Source organism: Carettochelys insculpta, chromosome 3 (assembly GCF_033958435.1).
Source record: "Carettochelys insculpta isolate YL-2023 chromosome 3, ASM3395843v1, whole genome shotgun sequence".
In the NCBI taxonomy this organism is placed as follows: Eukaryota; Metazoa; Chordata; order Testudines; family Carettochelyidae; genus Carettochelys; species Carettochelys insculpta.
In genome coordinates, this window is record NC_134139.1 from 140,667,904 (window position 1) to 140,680,461 (window position 12,558).

The 12,558-nt window shown below is 41.4% G+C and overlaps 1 long non-coding RNA gene across 1 annotated transcript in view; it reads right to left on the reverse strand.

Moving 5' to 3' along the window:
• Positions 1 to 12,558, reverse strand: part of LOC142010496 (uncharacterized) — a 42,686-nt gene that overhangs the window by 13,479 nt on the left and 16,649 nt on the right. The window contains exon 2 of the long non-coding RNA XR_012644814.1: positions 11,979 to 12,149. This is a non-coding gene — a long non-coding RNA (uncharacterized LOC142010496). The remainder of the gene's footprint in view (positions 1 to 11,978; positions 12,150 to 12,558) is intronic.

Consider the following 12,558-nt stretch of genomic DNA (forward strand, 5'->3'; position numbering starts at 1 on the left):
TCTGAAACTTTTTTAGGGGACAGAAGAACACATCTTGATAGACAGTGTCTTATGAACCCATCACCTCTTTGGTGCTCTTCAACTAAATTACTAATTTCACTCCATAGGCAAGTTTAAAAATAAATGATTATTCTATCACCTTCACATTACACGCAAAAACCACCTTGCTCTTCCCTGTAGGAGACACACTCACCATCAGAGAAGCCCTGTCAAGGCTGGATGTGGCAGTGCAGGATCTCAGCTATCACCTTGTGTTGACATCTGCTCCAGTCCTGCAGCTGTAGGCTTCTCATGACTCAGCCATCCAGCCAGGCCACTTGAAAGTCTCACCCCTCAGAAGTAACCAAAAGTTCAACAAGCAACAGCTCCAACTCAACTGTCCTTCCTCCCATGGTTGCCAGCGTGTTTGTATCACTTTTCCCAGAGACTGATGGGAGGGTCTGGGTTTCCCTTCTCTGATCTCTGGCCCAGGGACACACTAACATTCCCTCTGTGGCCAAAAAAGGTAAGCAGCTTGCAGACTAAATGACCCATATTTAACCTTTTGAGACAAGTTAGAAAAGTATTGGAGTAGCCATGCTAGTCTGGTACAGCAAAAACAATGAGAAGTTCTGTGGCACCTCAAAGGCTAACACATTTATTTGGGCATTACCTTTCCTGGGCTGGAGCCAACTTCATCTGATGCATGAAGTGGAGACTTCAGTTTGTCGGGGATATATGAAGTTTCCACTTCATGCATCTGCCTAAGTGAGCTCCAAACCATAAAAGTTGCTGCTCAAATGAATTTGTTAGTCTCTAAGGTGCCACATGACTTCTTGTTGTTTTAGAAAAGTAAGTAAATGGTAATTAGGCTAGATCTTTGAAATATAAACCTGCCTTGCTAGAAAATTAGAAGTAATACTACTTGTATGTGTTTACTTTTATCTTGTTAGATGTGAGCCGTGTAAATAAGCTATTCCTGTCTATTGCTATAGCCATTGATTCAGAGATCAAAGGGCATATTAACATTTAGATGACTCTCGAGCGAGATAATACCATTGTGTATATGATCTCAGGACTGTAGTCACATCTGTATGTATGCTGATCTAGTTAATCAATACACTCTCTCTCTAAGTACATTTTAGTTTAGTTAATAGGAATTGACTGTAAGCATGTATTTGAGTAAGATCTGAAATAATTATTAACCTGAGAAGTGACATGTCCAATCCTTTGGAATTGATGGAATTTTCATATTTGATTTCCTGTCTAGGAGGGAGCCCAAAGGCTGAGTTGCTTTTAAGGGAATTGTGTCTTGGTTTGTGTGTACGCAGTAAGATATTGTAGAACCTGTTTGGTTGCTAGCTGGTTGGATCTCAGAATTGAAAATAAGCACCAGTTTTGGGGATTGTCTGCCCTAATTAAGCAATCTCAGTGTAATTTTCTCCCCCTCTCGGGGTCCCAGTTACATCTTCGGATTCCAAGGTCTTACAAGTCAAGTCCCCCATTCTTCAGGACCAACTCATACAATTTCTCCCTGGAGTTCTCCAAGGCAGACGTTCAAATGTAAATCATTTCTACCCTTCCTAGGGCTGCGATTTAGTCCTCCATAAGTCTCTGATATTCTGTTCCTCAGCTGAGCATCAAAATCCTAGTACTGCCTCCCTGGAGTCTTAACTTTGCGGTAGGTCTCAAAATGGGGGAAATTCCCTTCCTGTGCCTTTTCTAGTTCTCCTCACACTTACAGGCCCATTCTCAGAAAACAGAAACAAACTAACTCCCTTTTTTTAACCCTCTCTTCTTGCTTTAGGAATACCTCAATTGCTTTCCAGTAGACCTGCTAAATTGACCTATTGAACACCTTTCCAGGTACCCACAGGCATGGTAATTTAGTTCCCAAGCTTTCATTCACCCTCTCCGTATCACTGTGGGATGTAAATCCCATCACCTTCTCCTGTTTGTTTGGTTTTTTTCCTTATAATTTAGCATTGTTGCTTATGCAATTAATTCCTAACTACAAAAACAGAAAAAGTAGAGGAAAAATATGGGTCCACTAAGACATGTGCATATTATTATACCCAGCACACAAAGTTTACTAGCCTCTATTCTCGGACTATCCATGCACATGGGATCCACTGTCCTAAATGAATTTCTGTTTAGTTATTTCTTTTACCTCTGCAACTGCTCATTTTTTATCGCTAAGACTGAATGTTGTTGCTTCTAAGAAGCTGCCAGCCCTGGAGATCTCAGCAGTCAATTCACTAAACTGGTATCAGATGGGTAGCAACAGTACAAGCTTCTTAGCGCTGCCCTGTCAGCAGGTGTGTATGGAACCAGGTCAAGGGGTGAAAGGTTATATAAAGGGCTCCATCCACTGCTCGAGCTCCTCTCTGTAGCTAGGTCTGAGAATTAGCTTTTGCCCCACAGAGCAAGTGTCAATGGTTGTTCAACCTATGTTCCCTCTCTCCTCATGACCCAAAGTGCTTCCTTTGTGACTCACCCCTCCTATCAGGTCACTGCACATATCCAGGGTATCAAAGTCCACTGGACAAGCTAGCCATGTGCCAGCTCAGGCGGTCTTCCTTTCCACTTCTAAGTCAGGTATCATTTCCCAAGGGCTGGTAGGAAAACCCCAGCCCATTTTCCACTCGAGGTTCTATCCCAGCAGACTTATGACTAGAAACCCAGTTATACTCGGTCTCGGTTGCTCTTTTCACGGTCCTTGCTATCCTTCTTCACTAGTCTGGGTTTGCCACAAGAGCTTCTTCTATTCTTTGTGGCTACTTCTCCTCTCTCAGCCCCTTGGCAAACTCCATAACCCACAGCAGGATCCCAGGAATTTGCCACCCTTTCCCAGCGGCCTTCTTCTTAACTCAATTTGGCTATGTCTACACTAGAGCAATCTGCCAACAGATATTACTGTCAGAACATATTGTCCAATAAAACTTCTGTGAACAGATCACAGACATACATGAATGCATATCACTCAGTTCATCTGCTCTGTCAAGACAGTGGCCGGACTGCCCAGACGTGCTCTCAACAGAAAAGCCATCTGGAACCACAGCAGCCAGGGCTGCCCGGTGTCCTGTAATCCCTGTCTGTCACCAGAGGGGCCCTCCAGAACATCTTCATGTTTTTTTTGTTGACTGATTCTGTCCAGAAAGGTGTTCTGCCTCATGAGGGAGAGGCAGAAAGCTGGTGATAAAAGTGCTGAGTTCTGTCGACATACTGTTGACAGAAAGCATTTTTTAGTGTGAATACTCCATGAGTTTTGTTGGCAAAACTCTCTAGTGTAAAAGTTCCCTTTTTATCTAGGCAATTCTGACCAACCTCTTCAAGCCCTGTGTTTATACTTCTCCATTCAGATCTAGGACAGTGATCACCAGCTTGTACTATATTTCTTCTCTATTCCTCAAATTAAGGAGAGGCGACTGGAGCGTGCAACAGTCAGATAATCATTTTTGTATCCAACAGCATGGAACACAATGAAATGTTTTAATGCTAAATGATGTGAACGTTCAATTAAGTTTTGAATTTTTTTTTCAACTGGGAAATATAAAAAATACTGTACATTGTCTTCTTTTTAAAAAGGTGCAATATGTTATGAAGCTTATAGCTACCATACATGTTTAGCTTTGAAAATGAGAGTTTCTTCACAGTGTAATCAAGTACATAACAGTAAGCTACAGATAGGGGCAAAATGAATGGAAGAAGAGAATGCAACCATAACAGAAAGCAAAAACGCTATTCTATATTTATAACTATTCATCCTAAGGTGCATACACATCACTGAGACACATTTCATACTTCAAGCCGAGGACAGCTGAAGCAGAACAAGCATTTGAATCACCCTTGTGATAGTGCGGTAAGATCAGACAATGTTGCATTTTGACCTTGAGTTGAAATGTCATTTTACCTTTTGAATTGTATTACAATGCCATAACAAATAATTTTTATTAGTGGTTTTAGAAACATTTAAATAGCCCTCTTTACCTAAAGGAGTATGCAAGTTGAGGGGAATATATGGTGGCAGCACAGAAGATTGTATAATTCATCCACTGTGAATAAAAGCGGCATTTTATTATTAACGCTGTAAATGAATACTAAAATGTTGCAAACTGCTTGACTCTTGCTCCTCCTGTTATTGTCTAATCCAGGCACGTCCAACCCACGCCCTGCGGGCTGCATGCAGCCCTGGACAGCTAGTAATGCAGCCCCACAAAATCGTAAACTTTTAACATTATTATGTGATTTATATACATTAACTATATTATATATTTTATATGCGGTCCAAGACAATTCCTCTTCACTCAGTGCGGCCCAGGCAAGCCAAAAGGTTGGACACCCATGGTCTAATCCAAGCTTTTAAGCTATTGAGTGGTCTTGCTTTCACCTTACATTTTAAGCCTTTAATACAGCCATTAGCCTATCTATTGTACTATTCATTCAACCCCTTTCTTTTAACAGGACAGAATGAATCTCACTCTGCATGTAATTAGAGATGTATACCTCTCTGACTATTTTTGAAGCACCAAAATTAATTCCATCTCACAAATATCTTATTCATCATCAACAACCATGGGCTCCACACCTGTTGGCGTCCGAAGCCTCCCTCACTATTTCCTTCCACCTTCCTTCCTTCCATCTTCCCCGTCCAGTGCAGAGCGGCTTAGTTTCTGTAGACTAGCTCTGCACCAATCTCCTATATCATCTACCCATTCTCTGCAGGATCTGCCTCTCCTGTTCAAACTGTTCATTAATTCGAATACCAGGGTCTTGATTTTTCGTTCATCGTTCATTCTGCAGATATCCCCGAATAGCTGTAACTTCTGTTGTATAATCTTCTGCAGTAGGTTCTCTTTCGGCTGTATCTTCCTATATAATTTCTCACTGGTGACCTTCTGCATCCATCCTGTTCTCAGGATCTTTCTATAACAACTCCTCTCGAATGCCAATATTTTTCTCTTTGAATTTTTCGTTATCACCCATGTCTCACATTTATACAACATGCTGCTGAATACACACATTTTCAAGATGCTCAGCTTTGGTCCTAAGCTAATTGATTTGCTTTTCCAGATCTTATCCATTGACTTCAAACTCGCTCTTGCTTTTGCTATTCTAGTCACTATTTCCTTATTACAGTCTAGATCATACGTTATGTTGCTTCCCAGACATACGAGCTTCTCTATGTTCTCTAGCTTGATCCCGTCTCCACTGATCTTTCTTCCTATTTCCTTATCTCCAAATACCATTTTTGTTTTTGTTTTATCAATGTAATCAGTCCATACTGCTTCCCTTCCTCATTTAGCACCTGCACCATTCTCGCATCATCTTCTTCAGTGATAACTACATCATCCATGAACCTCAAGTTGTTGATTCTCATCCCATGCACAGATATCCTTTCTACCTCTTCCCTGATCTTGTCCACTACTCTCTCTAAGTGCGTGATGAAGATACTCAGTGATATCAGACACGGACAAAGAAAAGAAAGAGGTGAGAAACTACTAGAGTTTGCTGTGCAACATGAGATTCCAACAAAAGGACTGTAGGAAGTGGACATGGTGATTGAATGATGGGAAATCCAAAAGCGTGATAGATATGATCTTGATAAGAAGAAGATGGGTAACCTCAGTACAGCAGTGCTGAACTTTCGAAGGAGCAGATATAGACTAAATCTTTTATTACTGTAATTTAAATCCATGGCTTTTTTTCCCCCCAAGGATGATTCAATTTAAAAACAATCCTGTTCCTAAAACTATAGGAAAGCCTGTGCTTTGTTTAGGGGGAAAGAATACCCCAAAATTAAGTTGGTGCATGGATAGTGTGTATACATTGTTTTTGTTCTTTATAATATATCTCACTTTGTCTGCTTCTTTTCCCTACTTTCCTTGTATCTGTTTCTCTTTCTGATTTCTCGCTCAATTTTTCACCCTCTCAGATATTTGTTCCTGTCTGATTTTAGTCTGTCTTACAAGTGGTATGAGACCTCAGTGTTTGAGTTCTAGTTAAATTCCGCAAGCCATAATGGAATAATAATAGTGTTCCAAAGTGGGCAAAACAGGCTTACCAGCCTGTCTTTACTTACATTGTCACTTAGTGTCTTCTTAATGCTTTCTTTTCATGATTTTTAAGGGGAGATGGTCATCAACACAGTTAAAATTATATTTTCAGAAATGTTGAAATATAACATAGGGCCGGTGAATGAAATGTATGGGATCAGAACCACATTTACAAACCTCATCTCTTTGCCACCACCCCTATTTACTCTGATAATTTGCCCCAAAAAGGTATAAACACTGTGGCCACTTCTACATGAAGCTGTACTCCTGGCAGTGCCATGCTAAAGGGCAGTCGTGCAACTGCAAATGGCTGCTCATTATCATAATTGCACATTTAATTTGCATAGCTGTGCAAGATTTCACTCTTGGCAGAGGGGGTTGCCAGCGGTAAAGAACCTGTGTGGATATGCCTCTGCCAGCTAAATGCTCTTCTGTTGCCTGTTTCTTACCCCTGAAAAAATCACCACAGTCTTTGATTCTAATGTTTCAAGTCTTCTGCCTACTTCAAGACCCTTGAGGTATACCCTCAGTCTCATTCTCTCCACCCCTCTCTAGTGCCCTCCTCCTCCATTTTCTTAGTGTTGGCCTCTCCCAGTTCTCTGGCTGTTTTCCCTCCACTTTCAAGCACTCTTTTAACCTCTGTTCTGGACTAACCCACCCTTCAAGTTTACATCTCTCTCTGGTGGCTGCCTCACTTCCCATTTACTTCCAAGCTCCTTGAGCCTGATGTCACCTCATACTCTCTCGCCAGCTCCCTCCTTAATCTCCTGCAGTCTGACTTCTTCCCTCAGCCTGCCATTGATGTTATACCACCAAAATCATTCATTGATGGTGGGATAACCAGACCAAGGCAGATTAGACAGAGAACTAGGCCCATCAGCTTATCTTTAGACAGCTGTCTGCTTTCCAAGCAAATCAAATCATGAGGCACTTGAAGGAGCTCTCAAGTTTTCACCTGTCTAAATAAGAAGGCTCTTCTCAAAGAATTACACATATTTTAATGCCTGAAATATATGGACCACTCCCTGCTCAAAGCCCAAGCCTATGCTACACCAACAAATACTCTAGTGTAGATGCTGCTTTGCCATGAAAGAGTTATTTGTACAGTTTGTGTTGGTTTCCCAAAGGATGTACTGGCAAAAGCACTTTGTTGACGTAATGGTGCCTATCCTAGGGCTTAATGCTACACTTCTTTTATCTGCACTAATATATCGGCAAAGCCTCCCAAATGCATACGTGACCTCGGAGATTTGGCTGGAAAGTCTGTGGTACAGAGAACTGAAATTTTGTTGCCTAAATCTCCAGTAGGTTTGTCAACTTTCCGACCAAACAAAACTGAAAGCCCTTTCCCCAGTTGGCTCACTCCATCCCTCCCCTGCCCTTCCATCACATGCTGTCCCTCACCCTCACTCACGTGTTCGTTTTCACAGGCTGGGAAGGGTCCCTTTCTGACTGGGTGTTCACTTCTCGTCTAACACCCTGACTACTAGACCATTCTTCCAATTAGGAATCAATGTTTTGGCTTAGGTGCCCCATTGCTCACACCCAATAGCTAGAAACTAAGCTGCAAGTCTTCAAGCCTATGGCAGCACAAGTAGCTGGGGAGACTAGCAGGCATACCCTTGACATGACCTCTCCAGGAAGTGCATAGGCTGGGGTAAGAGCTTACAAACAACAGGATATGTTGCCCTTCCTCAACACTAGCATCTCAGTGCTGACACACATAGTGGCACGGATGAACTCAGCCCCACACTGCACAGGGGTGGTCACCCACTTCACAACACTCATTAATTTGGTCCCTTTGCACAAGGGTGCTGCTTCCCAGAGACCGTGCCTGCCCACAGAAATGTGGAACAAGGTTTGTCCCATAGAGAATGAGTGAAGATCCTTTCCCAGTCAAAAGCAGACAAAAAGTCAGAGTGGGCGTATGATGCGGGGTGCTGGGGGTACACTAGAGCGCTGAGGCATTGTGAGGGATAGCAGGGCTGTATGTCGCATATGCTGTTTAGTCTTTACTGAGGAATTCTGGACTAGGATTGTGGGATTCATTTATAGGCATGGAACTTTTATAATAAATGAACCCCACAGAATCATATAATATTAGAACTGGAAGGAACTTTGAGAGGTCATCAGTCCAGGCTTCTGCACTCATGGCAGGGCTAAGTACCATCTAGACCATCTTTGTCAAGAGATCTCTTAAATATCTCCAATGATGGAGATTCCCCACCCTCCTTAGACAACTTATTCCAGTGCTTACTCACCCTAAGAGTTAGGAAGTTTTTCTTAATGTCCAACCCAAATCTCCCTCGATGCAAGTGTAGTATTTAAGCACATTGGTTCTTGTCTTACCATCAGAGGTCAGGACAATATTTTTTTCTCCTTCCTCCTTGTAGCAACCTTTTAGGAAGCTGAAAGCTGTTATCATGTGCCCCTCTCAATCTTCTCTTTTCTAGACTAAACCAACCTAATTCTTTCAATCTTCCCTCAGTGGTCATGTTCTCTAGACTTTTAATATTTTTTGTTGCATTTCTCCAGACCTTCTTCATATTATCCATATCTTTCCTGAAATGTGCTGCTCAGAAGCAGACACAGTACTCCAGCTGAGGCCTAATCAGTGCAAAGTAGAGAAGGAGAATTACTTCTTGTGTCTTGCTTGTGGCATTCCGCTTAATGCATCCCAGAATCACATTTATTTTTTTTTGCAACTGTGTCACACTCTTGACTTCTATTTAGTTTGTGGTCCCCTATGATCCTCAAATTCCTTTCTTCAGTGCTCCTTCCTAGACAGTCATTGCCCATTTTGTTTGTGTGCTACTGAGTGTTCCTTCCTAAGTGGAGTACTTTGCATTTGTCCTTATTGAATTTCATCCTGTTTACCTCAGACCATTTCTCCAGTTTGTGTAGCTCATTCTGAATTATAAACCTATCTGCCAAAGCACTAGCAATCTGGTATCATCCACATAAGCATATTTTCTCTATCATTATCTAAATCGTGGATGGAGACATTGAATAGAGCTGGTCCCAAAACTGGTCCCTGCAGAATCCCACAGATTATATTCCTCCATCAGAACTGTGAACCACTGATAACAGCCCTTGGGAATGGTTTTCCAACGAGTTATGCACCCACGTTATAGTAGTCCCATCTAGGTTGTATCTCCCTAGTTTACTTATAAAAATGTCATGTGAGACCATATCAAATGTTTTTTTAAATCTAGGTATACCACACCTACCATTTTCTCCTTACCCACAAGGCTTGGTATCCTAGCAAAGAAAGCTATGAGGCTGGTTTGACATGATTTGTTCTTGACAAACCCTTGCTGACTGTTTATCACTTTATTATCTTCCAGATGTTTGCAAACGTAATCCTTAATTATTTGCTCCATTATCTTTCCTGGCACAGAAGTTAAGTAGACTGATTTGTAGTTTCCTTGGTTGACTTTATTTCTCTTTTTATAGTTGGAGTATATATTTGACCTTTTCTCTTCTGCAATCTCTCTTCCTCCTCCCCCACCTGCATCTTCCATGACTTTTCAAAGATGATAAATAATGACTCACATAACTCCTCCTCTCTGGCACACAGCTTAGCTTTACATTAACAAGTTCTTCACCACTGTGGCCTAGGCCTCACCCTAGGCCTGTGATACATGGGCTTATGTTTTCAGGCCCTCGTTTCCAAGGCAGAAAACAGGTATTTGTGTCAGAATGGCCTATGAAATTATCCAATCAGGAAACAGGAGAAGTCTCATGTGACATAACTGCCCAATTAAAAACAGCTCAGTGATCACTGATTGCCTGTACTTGTAGAGATCTCTCAGATCAGCCCAGAGTTTTAAAAAAAAAAGTCAAATTGTTTGTTGATTGTCTAATTCCACCTTTCAAAACTATCTTGTTTCAATCATCAGTGGGAGTTTGACTGAGGATAGGAATTATAATACTCTACTCCAATACATCAATCGTTTGGGATTTTGCACTTTCCACTACAGTACTTACCTTAGGCCAAATCCTGTAATACAAGTTACTGGACACTTAATCATCAATTAAAACAGTGGATATGCTGGGAGTTAGAACACCGGGGTCTTATGCAAGGCTGTGCCTCTGACTTTTTGCAGGATGCTTGGCAAATAATGTAATATCTCTGTAAGATGGAAGAAATTAGGACGGGCAACCTAGAGAACGTTTACCATTCAAAAGTACTTAGTGCCTTTCCTCCACGAAGCATGAAGTAGGACAATATTGTGACTGAGGTATTCATGGCCTACCAGTAAGGATCTTAGAAGCTAAGGTTCTCACTGACCACCTTTGAGTCAATAGGTGCTTTAAATGCTTAGCAGAAGTTGCAAAACCAGCTTCAAAAGAGAGGTCTGTGCCTCGCTCCTAGAGCCATGGAAAAAAAAACATGCAGCCGAGAAGAATTTGGAGCCAACAGAAGGTTTCACAAGTTTCAAGCTTAGGAGCTGAGGGAGGACAGCCATCAAAGATAGCCTGAATTTTGCTGTCATATGGGTCCCTGGAGAGAAACACTAGCAATGGAGCCATGATTTGGCATAGGGTAGGAAGTGCCTAGTCTAAGAATGTGGTATGGATTGTGTGGGAGCAGTTCTGACCCTACCGCTATTCAGGGAAACAAAATGTGTGTATGTTGTACATAAGTGCTGTACTAAGGCCATACCCTGATTTAGTGCTATCAATTTCTTGTCCAAGTGGAAATCCATTCTGTGAAGCTCTAATGTGGGCTACCACTTGTACAATACTATTATTACAATGAAAGTTTTGACAGTAATTCTCAAGGAATAAATGGAGGATTTGAATGTCTCTACTTAAAGAGTGCATTCAGTAGAAATACACTATAGTAGTTCTGGCTGAAGATTTTCCTTAAATACATTTTATTTCTTTAAAAAAACTTCAAAATTAAGATTTTTTGGGGGAATTGATTTTTTAAAAAATCCTTCTATTGTCAAGCTGTGGGGAAATGTCAACTCTTGACCATTCTCAACCACCCCCCTCCCCTGAGGGAAAAATAGTTACTCATTGTGTTGTTTCATTAGAGAGACTCTATCAGTTTAAGTCATGTGTGCATTTGCTGTGGTAATGCTTAGTTACGAAGCTGACTCAAAGAGTGAAAGATTCTGTCAGATTAACTTTTTCAGCATTTAACATTCAAATGTTCAGAGCCAATACCTCCTACTTTCAGAAAAATAGATACAAAATAAAACCGAGGGTATGTCTACACTTCCCGGGTTGAAAGGTCAATCTCCCAGAGTTTGATTTTGTGCATCTGATAAAGACATGTGAAATCAATCTCTCTGGGGTCTGCGGTTGACCACCTGTACTCCTGCTCTCGCAAGGAGTAAGGAAAGGTGATGGGAGAAATGCTCCTGTTGACCTCCCTCAGTGAGGACAGACCTTGCAGCAATTGTCATAGCTAGAATTGCATATCTGCAGTCAACTGCAGGGTCTAGTGTAGACAAAGTCAGATGTGTGCAGTTGGAAAAGTTTAAACAGTGAGGTGTGCTTGGTTGTTCTCCAGCTCGCAAAAGTTTGAAAACAGAGTGTGAGTGAGGTGAGGTGAAGTAGATATTTTCACACGTTTTTTAAACCTTCCTATGAGAACATATGAAGTTTTTCTCATGACAATTCTCACAGAAAAATTCTCATTTTCCACAATCCCTGCAGTACTGCCAAAATTTTAAATGCTAACTTGGATGTTCCCTCATGTCCCCTCTCAGTCACTCTTGGTGGCCCTCCCTGCTTCCCCTCTGCCCTCAGATACCAGTTGCCTATGTATAGTGCCATAAAAAATTCAAACCAGCCCAAATTTGCAGTTTGCTATAAATCAGTGATTCTTTTTAGATAGAATAGGTCACCTATAGTATTTAAACAAAATCTATCTTTGTTAGGGTATTACCTTGGTTAGCATGTTAGTACACTTATGAAAGACTGTACCTGCACTGGCAGAAACAAATGGAGGGCTTATGAAATGAAGCTGCCAAAGTGAAGCATCATTTTGTTGTTCATTAAGCTTGGATTTATGTGCTCAAAGGTCTGATTGCTTGCTTTGTCCCACCAAGCATGATAATTTAGAAGATTCTTATGCGGAGCATGGTACTGCATAACCTGCAAAGAAGAAAGAAATTATTAAATATCACATCAGAACTTCTCCATGTCAGGTTCACCAGAATGCACTGTGTATCGTTCACTACAGGGAATCACTGAAGTGCATAAAATCTGAGGAGGACAGCTGGCTCAGCAGAGACAACCTTATCTGCTAGGCTTGCACAGTGGGTTTGGTAGGATATTAACAAGGGTCAGAGAGCCTAGTCGAGTTAGAATAGATCTCTGCTGAGTTGGAGGGGATGACAAGTCTGTGTAGGACTGGCTTTGTAATTCTTATTCTGATCACTCTCCAAACAGACCCTTAAATCTAAGCTCTTGGCTGAAAGAATGATATTAAATGATGGGTCAAGTCTGCCTGGAAATAACACCTATCATGACAGCTTGGGGAGCTTGGTTCTAATATACTTCT